General features: G+C 38.6%; 1 protein-coding gene across 1 annotated transcript in view; it reads right to left on the reverse strand.

The window, feature by feature from the left end:
* LOC149573142 (mediator of RNA polymerase II transcription subunit 20a-like) overlaps positions 1-14,509 on the reverse strand; it is a 64,446-nt gene that overhangs the window by 18,688 nt on the left and 31,249 nt on the right. The window lies entirely within an intron of this gene.

The following is a 14,509-nucleotide window of genomic DNA, read 5'->3' on the forward strand; positions in this document are numbered from 1 at the left end:
GTTGTTCAAGTTGTTGGACCACAAGATCTGATTCCTCAGTAACCTCAGATCTCTTTGATGATTCACCTTCATAATAACCAATACTAGTCTTATCATAGGAATGTCTTTGTACTGTGATCTGCTCATCAAGTTTTTTAGTGCTGGAATACAACTTCTCAAGATGTTGCTTTGTTTGTGTAAGCTCTCTTTTTACAATAGTATTGTACTTCTCAAGTTTTGTGTATTGCAACTATGTAGTCTCAAGTTTAGATGTCACCTTGGTAAATTTGGATTTCATAGCTGCATTCTCAAATCTCAAATCTGATTTATGATTGACTTTTCTTATCATCTTCCATCAAACTCATCTTAAGATTGGTAATCCAAAGTTCATGCTTTAGGATCTCATTCTCCTTCTTAAGCTTAGAAACTGCACCATAGTCTTTGATTTGATCATTTGACTCAATCTTCTTGGAATTAGCGGATTCAATCTGTTCTTTCAACTTCTGAATGGTAGTTTTTGCCTCTTTGTACTTGTTCTTCAAACTATCTCTTCCTTTAGTGATCACATCAATTTCCTCAAGAGCTTCCTCTAGATTATTTTGCACCTTCTCTACATCCATAATGATCTTACTCAAGTTGTTAAGCCTCTTCTGAGTAACTGTTCTCTAATGCCAATTGGTAGAAATGGGAAATACTTGGAGAGGGATTAATCAGTATTTCACAAACTTTAGCCCAACTATGGATATCTTTTACAACATTAAAACATGCATATGTGATTAAACTAAAAAGTAGACATAGCAATAACACAATACAACTCATAACACCATTATTTGTTAACTAGGGAAACCCTGACCAAGGGAAAACCCCAATGGGGATGGTACCCACAAAATGATCCACTAATCAAAAGTATCTTGTAAAAGATATTGACCCTGTTAGAAGTCTATTACATCCATACAGTGTCTATGTCCTTGTTAGAGGACTAGGCCTTGTTAGAAGCCTCAAACCTGTTAGGAGTTGTTATTACAATTACAAATTGTATGCAAGATAAGCCCATTGCCCAAACATGCAATTACAATGATATATGTTGTAAACAAAAGGAAGAGATACATAAACCTTTTGACAATTTTGATATCTACAATATCTGATTTGTCCTTTGTAGCACTTTGTTCACAACTTTGCGTACTTTGCCTTTAATCTGCTCTAGCATAAAGTTTGCATCATAATACAATAGCAATTTAATGTCTAAGACATCAAACAACTTTGCATATCCAATTTTGTCCTTTATACCAAGTTATTTTGTCCTGTCAACCGTAATGTCTTTACACGTGTCCCAAAAATTAAAACCAACTCTTGCTAAGTTATGGTTAACATTTAGGATGTCGTCCCTAATTAGTCAAGCAATTACTTTGATAAACAAAATAATTCCTTAACATAGAGTACCATTTCTCTCACTTTGTCCTGTTCTTCCTGTACAAGACTACAACTGATTAAAACTTAATATCTTTGTCTGTACAACTCATAATGACTTGCGCTTTGACATGTAGTATCCTTCTACTCTATTCTAGCTTCCCTCAAGTCCACACATGCCAATTCGTTGTCTATGAACTTCACAAACCAAAAAGGTGTCTCTGTTGATAGTTATACTTTACAACACTTATACAATTTTCTGAAACTTCAAACCAAAACTGTATCTCCATAAAATACTTACTCAATACAGATGATATGTTTCCATAAATGACAACCTTAATACATTTCCATACTGACCTCTTAGCCAAATCGCCAACACCCTCCCTCGAACAAAGTTCTCTTTCCTTTGCATGTCAAATTTTGGTTGTACAAGACTACATTCATGGGAAACTAAGATTGTCAATCTTGATTAAAAACTCATTTCCAAGGAGGCCATGCATTTTGCCAATGCATGTAGGGCGGCACTCATCCCCTACTATATGTGGACATTTGAAAAGCTAACACTCCCTCTTTTGCATCAAATTTGGTCTCTCCCTTAGTCTCTTCATTGTCTTTGAAGATATGATATCGACTATCTATATGCTCTAGGTATAGGAATGATTACTGGGGAGGTGAATGAGTAATCACCAACCTAAACAATTTCACAGTCCCAAATAACTTTACCAAACAGATTTACCGATTAAAACTTCAACCTATTAACAACACTATCGGTAAAATAAAAATTAAGTAACATGCAACATATAAAACATCCACACAATAATAACACCAGAAATATCTCGTGGAAACTCGATTAGGGTGAAAACCACGATGTGAGAACGGTTGCCACAAAATTTTGCACTCCTTTGGAATATGCCCTGTCAGGAGCCTACTTGGTTAAGGGTTACAAAAGAGTTGCTAAATGCTACCCAGTTAAGGGATTTTCCTGAAGACCTGTCAAAGTCGTATATCCTATTAGGAGTAACCTTGTTAGAGGATTTTAAACACTCTTTTGATTTACAATAGACCCTGTTAGGGCCACTCGATTAAGGGATTTTACTATCAAAATTGTTAGTTGATTGTTAGAGAGCAACAACTAACAAATGATTTGTAGTTTGCACTATTCTTGCTTAGTCAAATCCAATAAAGTTCCTCAACATACTAACATACCATATCTAATCCTTTGTTTTGATTCTTACTCGATTTTGTAACTTCCTCTATGATCACAACTTCCTTCTTTTCTTCATTCTTCTTCACAACAACACTTCACCACAATATTCGATATTATGTAATGCCAATCTTCTTCTCTATCTTCTCCTTAAGTAGCAACTTCTTCATTACAAACTGTAAACCTAAATCCAACGTTCCAAATTGAACTCTAACAAATCTTGACCATGTCGTCCTTCTATCTCTTAAGAAGCTTTGACCTTGTAGAAACTTCTCCATAAATCCATTCTTAAACATATTACCTCGATCTTCGTGTCATCATCTTTTTCCTTAAGTCACGCCTGAGCCTTCCAGTTGTCCAATATAATTCACTCTTTCCAATAATAATTTAAACTTTAGAATCACGCTTTGAATCTCCAACAATTGTTCTTCATTCGTCAATAAGTCTTGTCTCCTCTGATAAGCCTTTAATGTTTACTTATTAACTTTCCATTCTTTCGATAAGTTCTTTCTACTTTGTACCGATATGTCTAGTCTTCTATTCACTTTTCGGTTTAGCAATAAGATTCTTAGTTTATCGATAAGATACTTCCTTTCACCTATTAGACTAAGCTCTTCTAATAAGACTCTTAGTTTACCGATAAGATACTTCCTTTCACCTATTAGACTAAAACATTATGCCTACATATGCTTGGAGTACAATTGAACAATAGATAATCAAAGAGCTTGGTGCAACTCTAGTTGTCAAAATATAGAAATGTCAGTTCCAACATATAATCAGTGATTTCTGCTGTCAGCTCACAGGACTAGATAACCTCAAAGCTAGAAAAAAAGTTGTCATGTACTCTGTCCATGTTGAATTCAATGCCATGTTTGCCTAATTCCTATAGAACCAAGATATTGTACCTGATCACAAGCTGAACCAGAATACCAAAGTGCTCATATTGCCCTAGCATCACCTACTCAATTTAAAACCACAAAGCCATGCAACATCAACTCAACATAAACAGCATAATTTTACCCACAACGAATTGTGCCCTTCAAAAATCAAAGAACACATTTTGCAGGAGCCCAATGAAATTTACCTTAGCTCAACAATGGAATAGCTTGATGCAATCTCTACAAAGCAAAAATATCACATCTACTATTTTCAAAAAATGAGGGAACCTACCAATTTCCAGTACTCTAAAGGATCTAACAAATCTGATTATGAAGATTCATTCAACTTGTGCCCTGCAACACCACAACCTAAAAAATACTGCATAAGGCCAATGTCCATCATCTCAAACTTGGAGGCAAAATCTCATCCATCATGCTATGAGCTTCTCTACCTACAATCATCAGGTCATCCATGTACAAGACTGAAACTAACAGATCAAGTTTATCAATTAGGTAGTAAGTTATGATTTACAACAGTTCTAATGAAGCCCAACTACAATCATGGTGCTCACTACAAACAATGTAAAACTGCCTTCAATCTACATTCACGGGTCTCTCACCTATGCACCTAATACTCCTTAGGCTGATTTAACATTTATATGCACAAACATATCTTCTTATTCAAAAGAATTGTCTACCCATCAATCTGATATAAAGAACAACAAAAGCAAGATACAAGAGACATAATTGCCTAGATAGAGTATATCTTGAAATTGGAGCAAAGGTCTTGTTGCAGTCAACTCCTCTCTAAGAGAATCCTCATGAAACAAATTCAGCCTTTGTAATGACCACCCCTGGTTTTTGCCTTCAAAATATATGAAACAAGATATATCTATTGCTGAATGTTAGCTTCAGATTACACGTGCTAATTAAACTCACACATGCAATGCTCTCAAAGACAAACCAACTACTGGGGGCCTGGCTCAATTGGTGAGAACTTCCTATTATAAAGCACGAGGCCACAGGGTCCAGTCTCCCCCAGCCCATGTGGGTAACAGCAGATGTACCATGCAAGGATCACCGGTCATGTTTTAAAAGGTTTACCCAATGCACTACAGTTTATAAGGGAGTGCTATACCAAATTCTTGCAATCTAAAAAAAATAGCCAAACCAACTAGATGAGTGGGTGTTGTCCACACCAATTCAATCAGTACAATAATAGTAAATTACCATGAGATTGCAATTATCTAAATATGTTGTGGTCTGTCACCATTACCGCTTAACCAATATAATAATATGAATTCGTGAGTATTGAACTATCTAGATTAAAAGGGGTTTGCCACCATTGCCACTTAGAAAATTACTTGTAATATGCAGCAAATATGACAATACAACAAGAGACTAAACTAGAGATACCCACATGGTGAAAACCAATCACAAATACTAAACTCACATACCCAGTTGCTCATAATGGAAATTAATGGATTCGCGACAGGAAAACCAGCAAATGAGGGTTCCCAAACCCTAGCGGCTACAAAAAAGTTACAAACAACTCCTAGCAAATACGGCTCCTTGAGAAAGTATGGCTAGCAAGAAATAGTCTCAAAGATGTACAAATGAACTCTATAATTCTAGTCAATCAGCCCGCATGAATAATGTCTAACACTCACTAGCTCTGAAAATTGACTAAGTTATGAAATACCATTGAAGCTTAGTTGTGATATTTGTATGAAATCATCAAGTCATTCCACAGATTGTGTCTTTCAGGAATGTGAGGAATGTCACCTACAAGGGTTTCTGTCCCAACAAACCAGCAAGAAGAAACAACTCCTTTGAAAGCAGAAGCATAAGTCATAACCAAGACATCACCAACCCCAAAATGAGTAGCTTTTAGCTGCTTTATTGAAAAATTACCTTTTTGGCTTTCTTCCTGGTTTTTTGGGTTTGTTTTTTCCCATTCTTCACAAAGGCTTTTCCACTCTTTTTTCATGAATGTTTTCCCTTATTTTTTTCACAAACGCTTTTTCACTATTTTTCTACAAATGCTTTCATTAAATATTCCCCCATGTCACTATTAAATAAAATATCACTTTGAAATTATTATTTTAAATATTTGGCCTTTTCATGATCTCTTATAAAATAAATCAAAATTTTAAATAACAATAAAGTTCTGTATTTAATTTAACTTTATAAATCACTAATTTATCATATTTAATTTAATATCTCTAGACTATATCAAATCTCAAGATAAACATCAAAACCAACTCCACCAATATAACTAAAAATAGCAACTGACTCTGTTAGTGCTCATCACTTACTAAAAATAGTAAGTGTAGGAGAAAGTGCCCAAAAGGCTTTGTAAAAGGAGTTACGCACATTATACCCATCTAAAAAAATTGGCAACATTTGAAATACCCCTTGAACCTATTAATACCAAACCCAAAATGCCAACAACGGTTGTGTTGATGTCAGTTTTTATACCACAACATATTAGCAATTGCATATCTGATACGGAGTATCGAACACACAATTCCTCTCTTGAAAAGTTAATACTCATGGGACATGAGAATAACTCCAATGTTCCTTACACCTGTGGATACTAAATATATCAATGTGATTTGTTGGTAATCACGTAGGCGTCCTTACGCTAATTGTTGAGAATGTCTTGGACTTTGGTGGGATGATGGAGATGGTGGTTCGGTGTGAGAGTTAGATGATGTTGATGGAGAGGGTGATAGTGATGGAGGGTGAATGGTCTTATGACTTACACCTTTCTAACTTTCCTTTTTCAAAATTCTAACTCCTAAACTACTTGCTATTCTGCTCTTACTCCTATGGATGGAAGGTTAGCAAATGGACTAGGATCAAATCTAATAAAAGTTAACCAGCGGCTCCACCTCCCTGCTTAGTTTTGGAACCATCGAACCTTAGAGTCCATACTCCATTGCTTTCTTGATACTTCTCCTTTTGGGAATTCTTCGACTCATCTGTTTCATCACTTCTCTTCATTTCCGCGTTGGGTGGTGTCCAAAACTTTGTTTCACTCATCATGCTACTCTCTACTTCATCAACTTGTAGAGTCTCAACCCTCTGTTTTCCGTGTTGATCTTCTTGTTTTAGAGCTCTTGGGATTCTCTTTTTCACTTGTTCTAAGGCAACTATACACAAGGAGCAAGATAACTCCAAATGGAATGCATTGTGAATCTTGCACCAGTTGGGTAATAATAAGTCTCTCACTAATGTCCGGTTACCCAAGTCCATTCCTTGTTGCACAGTTCTAGTCACAAAGTTCTTAAAGTTCTCGAACATGCCTTCACCCTCGTCGGATGAAGCATCAGGATCTGATTCAATCAGGATCTCAGTGGAATCCTTTTCTTCACTTATGATGTTCATTGTCAATACTTCTGCCTTCTTTGGTCTATAGGTGCTCATATTCGTTTCCACAAACAATATTTCATTTGGTTCCCCGTATTCTGTAATTGGCAATCTCAACCTTGGGGTGCTATCGATTCCGATTTGGTTGGCTAGTCCTTTCCACGGAAGCCACATGTGAGAGAAGTCAATTGCCATGTATCCATTCAACCTTCTAGCCCAGTCTCTTCTTAGGATCAATCCATAGGTATCGGCCACATCTACTACTGAAATATCTACCATGTGTTCCATTCTCAGATCAGATGCCAATTGCATGTGTATGTTGTGTAGTTCACCCACTACTGGCACTTCTATTTTAATCAATTGGGTAACCTTTCTGTTTGATCCCAAACGCATGATTCCTAAACTTCTGCAAATATTCAAAAGCATGACGTTACTTGATGCTCCTGAATCTATCAAGCAATTGTGAAGCAACTTCTTGAATATCCTTATTGATAGCAAGAATGGGGCTGGCTCAGCCTTCCCTTGATAATACACTACGGGTGTCTTATGTACCTGCTTTGGCTTCACTCTGAAATCTTGGTTGAGCCACCTCTTCTTTCTTCACTTTTTCCTTATTGTTTCCCATGTCTTGACTCCTTTGAGTTTGTTGTTTTGTTGGCGTTGATCCTTCAGCCACATAAACTGGTTGAGGCCCTGGCTGTCTGTTGAATTCACTGATATCACCATATGCAATCTCTTGTGTAGAGCTTCCTATCTTTCCATATGAAATGTCTTAAGATGAATTTGTTATGTTCGCTCCTGGAATGTCTTGGATCACATGTACCGAGTTAGGAGGAGGCCTCCCTTGAGTATGTGTCGTTGCACTTTGAATGTGAGATCCTTGTGATTTATTATCTTTCAAACTGTCAAGGAACGTATCTCTAATCTTCACTGCCTTCAATAATTCGAACAAAGGGAGATTGATTTTGACCTTCTTCATCTCCTCTGTCACACTTTGTCCTAATCTTTTCAACTCATCATTGTCCACGGCCTTGTTTTTAGTTCTTCCTCTATTTCCTTCTTGTGTTGACTAGACATTCCGCGATCCTTGAGTTCCTTGATTGTTCTGTTGTGTGCTTTGTTGAAAACTCTGCTGTCCATTATGACTCTCGTGTCTGTATTCGGGTGCATCCCTTAAGGAATTTGGTACATTATTTGCATTGGAGTGTGGAGGCGTATTGAAATTATTTGGGGGTATGGAGGATGTGAAGGGTCCATCATTTCTCTTGTTCCTCTGATAGAACCTTGCATTGCTAGTCTGTTGTTGAAATGTTTGGTTCCCACTTGTTCCTTGAACTAGAACAATGTCTCCCAAAGGTGGGAAAGAAAAATCCGACCCATTGTTACACCCCTTCTAATCTACTACCTCATCAACTGGCCCGTTTGCTGACTCAGGAGGAAATCTCCCCTGGTGTTCTTCATATGCTTCAAATTCTGGCAGGAATGAAAACTCCTCAAAAGTCAAACACCGATCATATCCCGAGGATGGGACAATCTCATACCCCATAACCTTAACATCTTCCTGACTATTCGACTCATCTATTATGTTTTAAAAAAGGTTAGATGCCCTCTTGAATTTTGCACATCCTAACTCTTAATGTTGATCAGTCTCATGGACTCTGCAATATTTAGACATGGCAAATTTAGCTAAGAATATCCAGTCCACCGGCCTACTATCTGCTGAGGCTTGATTGTCAAGTGGTGACACCACATTCCCATTGTTTGGGCCTATGTTCCAAGTCCTCTTTTGGTTAGCCTGATTGTTGTATCCTTGGTCTTGTGACTGGTTGTTACCTTGATAGTTATTGTTTTGATAGTTCCTTTGATAACCGCCACCTTGGTTATTTCTTTGGTAGTCTCTGTCTTGATAGTTCCTCTAGTATCCACCTTCTTGATGATTTCTTTAATACCCTCCTTAACAACCTCCACCTTGATTCTGGTAATTATTTCCTTGATTATTTCGATGGGAACTTTGGAGTTGATTGTTCTGGTTTCTCAAATAGGGGACTTTTGTAGACAGCTTCTTGACTTGGTCAATCGATTCTTTCATTTCATCCTTCTCCTCTTGCGTTCTTGTGGATGAGGTTGCACTTTGCAGATAAACTGGCACTAATGGCGGTGCTTGAGATAATGGGGGTCCCAAATGTACCACCAACTGATTTGTAGGTGCCTGTTGTGCAAGCTGCGGAGCTGGATTGTTCAAATACCTAGCACCTTAGGGTTCCATTCTTTGTTGGCCTAATCGCTTCCCTATTTAAATTGCTTTAGTGTAGGCCTCAGTCAATGTTGTGGGGGCAAGATTCGCCATCCTTGTGAACATAGCCATCTAGTTGTTTAAGGCATTGTAGTATGCTTCCAATGCACCTGCCTCTGTCATTATGCAAGGGGCTTGCAATCTCCTGTAAGCCTTATGGAAACGATCATTGAAGGAACTTATCGACTCTCTATCATGTCTCCTTATGTCCACAAACATTCTATGTAATTCCAATGGTGTGGTGGGCATGCCAAATTTTGCAATAAAGGCTTCTCTGAGCTGAACCCATCCCGTTATTGATGATGCTGGCAAATTGACAAACCAGTAATAAGGTTCTTCCCCCAATGAATAAGGGAAAAGCATGCACACTACATCTTCATATTGAATTCTTCTGTTGCACAATGCATCTTCAAACACTTTAATATGCTCCTTTGCTACACGATTCGGGTCATTAACAAAGAACTTGGAGCAGAATACCACCGGATTCTTCGGTAGATCATGGTATTGTTGGAATGAAATGGGTGAGGCATTGTTTTGAATCCATGGTGGTTGAGCCATCGTTGGTTGATTGGCTTGAGCTTGAACCGGTTAATTGACTTGGGCCTAAATTGGTTGATTGACTTGAGCCTGAACTGGTTGGCTACTTGAGGGGCTAGCTGAATTTGAGGTATCAGCTACCCAATGGTTCCTTGATTTCTTGTGAAATTCCAACACGAGTAAGTCCTCTTCTTGTTGTGGTGTATTTCTCAATATCCTCTGTCTCTTATCAGCTTTCAGTTTCTCAAATCTTTCGGGGGAAAAAGACCCAATCTTTTTATCCAACTTAAATATAATCCCAACTCGATTGATTCTCTAATTTGAGTTTTCTTCAATAATAGCTTGAGGTTGTCTTTGTGCTTTCCTTTCTCTTTCAAGCTTCCTTTCCAATTCTCTTTGACGTTCCAACCTCTTTTCAATCCTCCTTTCAATAGCCCATGCTTTCCTTTCTTCTTGATTTAGCACATCAACAGTGTCTAGGTACTCTCTAGTGTTCTCACTTTCTTCCCAAGCAGTTGAGCATAAACTAGCTACAATGTGATCTTGAAGTGTTCTCCAAATTGCTCTAGGTTGATTTGATCTAGGAAGCACCATTCTTCTTCATAGTTGAATGCCAACAAATCCTAGAAATAAATTTTCATGCCCTCCTTCTAGTGCTAGATAATGTTGATGTGGCGCAACGATGGAGGGTATGTGCCTCACCAATGCTCCAATTTTCTCAAGAATGAATTTAAATCAGCCCTCCTAGCGCCAAATAATGTTGATGTCAGTTTTTATACCACATAACATATTAGCAATTGCATACCTGATACAGAGTATCAAACACACAATTCCTCTCTTGAAGAGTTAATACTCATGGGACATGAGAATAACTCCAATGTTCCTTACACCTGTGGATGCTCACTTAGTTTATCGATGTGATTTGTTGGTAATCACGTAGGCGGCCTTACGCTAATTGTTGAGGATGACTTGGATTTTGGTGGGATGATGGAGATGGTGGTTCTATGTGAATGCTAGATGATGTTGGTGAGGAAAGTGATGGTGGTGGAGGGTGAATGGTTCTTATGACTGGCCTTTCTAACTTTCTTCTTCAAAAATTCCAACTCCTAAACTACTTGCTATCCTACTCCTACTCCTATGGATAGAAGATTAGCGAATGGACTGGGATCAAATCTAATGAAAGTTAACCAACGGCTCCACCTCCATAGATGCAATGATTCAAAGGAAAATAAACTAATTTACCACACAAGGCTTCCCAACAAGCCGCTAGGATGCTAGTGGTCTAGTATTGATCTCTATCAAACATCTACTAATGCTACCATGCAACTATCCATCTACTTTACTCTTACTTAACAACTTGAAATGCAACCAACTTTAACAACTTGAAAAGAAATTTTACTCTAACTATTTGGAAGTAGAAACCATGCAATAATACCAAAGGCTCTTAATCACCATGCAAGTCACAACAATGAGAAAGAAATAGCGAATTTTGGCATTATCTTTGCAACAATTTTCTCCGACCATTACAAATGAGAGCAAATGGCCTCATATAGAGGCCAAAATGTATGACCGACGGTAGAGATAAAGGGGTGAAACCGACGATCCAGATTGAATCCTAGAAACCCTAATTAGGGTTGCCACCCCATCGACCAATGAGAAGATGCCACCTCGTCACCACCTCATCAATGTACCAATGAAAAAAGTGGAAAAGTGGCAACCAATGACAAGACACCAAAATGGTGGCCAATCAGAATTAGACACCTGTCCTATCCTAGAAGAAAAAGAAATTGCCACTTGGGCTTACATTAAATTATCTTCTAATGTAGCTCTCCCTTTTTCTTTCATCCTTTTAGCTAAGGCGATGAACTTAGCTAGCCTTTCTTTGACTTCTTCCATGAGAGGACAAGGTGTATGCTTTATCTTGAGCTCCGTTGATTTCATCATGTTGCTTGCTACTTGTAGTGTCTTCTCATGGTCCTTGTACTCTTTTGCAAATCCAATAAAAGCATTGAGGGAGGAAAGTGTGCCCAAATGTTTCTTCTTGATAGCAACCTTTCCTAACTCATCCAATCTTGATCCAAGTCTTGTCTCATTGATATCCTCTTCTCTGATGCCTTCAAAATCAAGTGTCATCCCAACGTTGCTCATCATGGTTGAAATGGAAGTGTCGACGCTTGGGCTGTGCTGTGCAACTGCCTTCTGTATCTCCTCAAGTGTTGTCAATCTGGTAGTCAAGGTGACAAAACAAGACTCAACCGTACTCAATCCACTTTCATCAACCAACTTGGCCCTTTCCAAATATGCCTCTAGTAGCCCAATGAACGCCTGTAGCCTGGGAATAGCTAAATCTTTGACTGGAAGGAAATCCTTCCACTCCTCTTCAAATATTCTGAATTTGTTTCTAGCAGTCACCAATGCCCAAAATGTTGAGATGAAGGCAAGAAATTTTGCCCATCTTGGATTGTATCATGGATCCAATTCCTGACTTCATGTAGCTGAGCTGATATTTCTTCTAGGTTGCTCTTGCTATCTTGAGGAAGGGCTGCCTAGTGCAACTGTTGGACTTCAATATTTGTTCTTGGCCTCCAACTTTACGATCCTTTTATTTGCCTTCCTCAACCTTTCTCTGATTGAAGCTTGGTGCAACTATTGGATAGGCTGACAATCTCTCCAATATTTGTTCTTGGCCTTCAACTTTACGATCCTTTTATTTGCCTTCCTCAACCTTTCTCTGATTGAAGCTATACCCTCCTGGATCTCTTCACATTCCATATCATCTATGTTTCTTCCCAAGTTGTGTTCCACTATCTCATATTCCTAGGCCGCAATCTCATCCACTGCCTTATTGACTGTTGGTATAGCAATATGAACCTTTCGGTGACCATCATTGTCGCTACTGATTACCTTTGCCACCGTCTTTGCCATTTGTTTTTGGTTCTCGCTATCACCCTTTTCTATTAGTCCTTGGATGTCTTCCATTGTTTGGGCAGTTACTACCTCGGCTTTTGGCATAAGCATTTGCCTTAACCATAGTGGTGCGGTGCATCTCCCCAAATCTAGATTTGGTTCGACTAACAAAGCATCACCAACGGCCTCAGGTCCCTGACTTATTGCCTCAATGTCAATCGGCCCATCTTCTTCTCCACTAGTTACTGCCATATCATCTCCTTGTTGGTTTTCTGAGAGAGGGGAGTACTCGGTGCTCTCATTGTAACCACTTGATTCTGAATCAGAGCTCACCTCTACCGTGGCCCCTTTATCACTCGAATTGACCTCTTGGCTTCTAGCCTCAATTATGCTTTCTCTTTATGGATTTTTATGTTGTCTCTTCGCTAGAGGTTCCGAATGTCCTTTGCTCTTCTCAACCTCCAAAGCCCTTTTCTTGCTTCTAACTATTTCTTATTGCCGGCTACTTCCTTCACCCTTCTGTCCGACTGATTCTGTTGGACCCTCTTTTGGCTTCATCTTCTCATAAGTAAGGGGAATCCTTTGACTCTGTAACTTTTTTAATCTCTCATTATACCACGACTCGATATGCAAATCAACTGCCCTTGTGACTGCCTCCAAGGAAGGATCCTGATGATCATCCCAATCTACTGGATTCAACTCCATTCCTTCTACCGTATCATAATCTCCTCTCAACACATTTCCATCATCCTCCAGTTGATCGGGAATATCAAGGCCTCTCCATTTGATATCTCTCATCATGTTCACCGACAACCTTGAGAAAGCAAGCTCTCTCACATGAAAGTCATCCTTGGCATTGGCCTAAAAGTCTTCAATAGTGGGAACATGTTTAAACACATTTCCATGAAATACTTTGATAAGACCATTGGAATTGAATCCTTGCCTTGCTTTGTTACATCCTAGATGATACCATTCCAATTCCTTCTCCGTAGCTACAAAGGCGGCCCGATTGGGGCAACTATCATTGTCAATTCCAAATGAGAAGGTAATCCCTGTTTTACCTTTGTTTCTCATTATTCTATCATAGTGCTCAAGTTACCTAGCCAATTCCATCAAAACTACCTTGTCAGGTGGGTATCTTGGAAGCCTCTTGGGACAAACTGTGCTCCCTGCTACTCTAATGTAGGTGAGTTGCGGAAATTGGATAAACCAACTCCCATACTTCTTTATCTTTACTTCTGCTTCCGTTGAAAGTCTCTTAGCAGGTGTCCCTTGTAATACCCTTACTGTCTTCATGGCGAAGACATCACAAAACATTTTGTAATCCTTGTTGTTGTGCAAGTGAAGCTATGGATAACATTCGTGCACCAAATATTGCCTCGGCCCACTGCCAACTTCTCCTAAGGCCTTAAGTCCCAGACTCCTAAGGCCTTAAGTCCCAGACTCTTATAAAATCTAGTAATTAGGTAAAACAGATAGGATCTCATGTAGAATTGCTTTTGGTTTTGTACGGTACTAAGTTGCAACTCTAGATTCTCACTTATGATCCTAGCCCAATCAAATCTTTTTCCTTTTTCAATTTCATCAACAAAGAAGTACATCCAGTTTTCGAATTGCATACCTTGAGCTAGGCCCATGATCCGGCTGAAAAGCACAATAAGATCTCCATATTCTGATTTGAAGTTGTAAGAATCTATCTTAGGGCAGAATTTACCCAAGACCAAGGAACTCAAAACACAAGCACAAATCAAACCAGAGTATGATCAGAATCATTGTATAGTATTCAATTCTATGTACAAGTACACTAGGAGTGCCTCAATATAAAGGCCTCTGAGATGCATCTAAAATGCCTTAGAATCAGCATCATGGTAAGTCCAACAACCAGGCATATGTCCACCAGATATGGGTTATCCTCCATTATGCACGAAA

This window comes from Cupressus sempervirens, chromosome 2 (genome assembly GCF_028749045.1).
Source record: "Cupressus sempervirens isolate cs-2001-9-10 chromosome 2, ASM2874904v1, whole genome shotgun sequence".
NCBI lineage: Eukaryota > Viridiplantae > Streptophyta > Pinopsida > Cupressales > Cupressaceae > Cupressus > Cupressus sempervirens.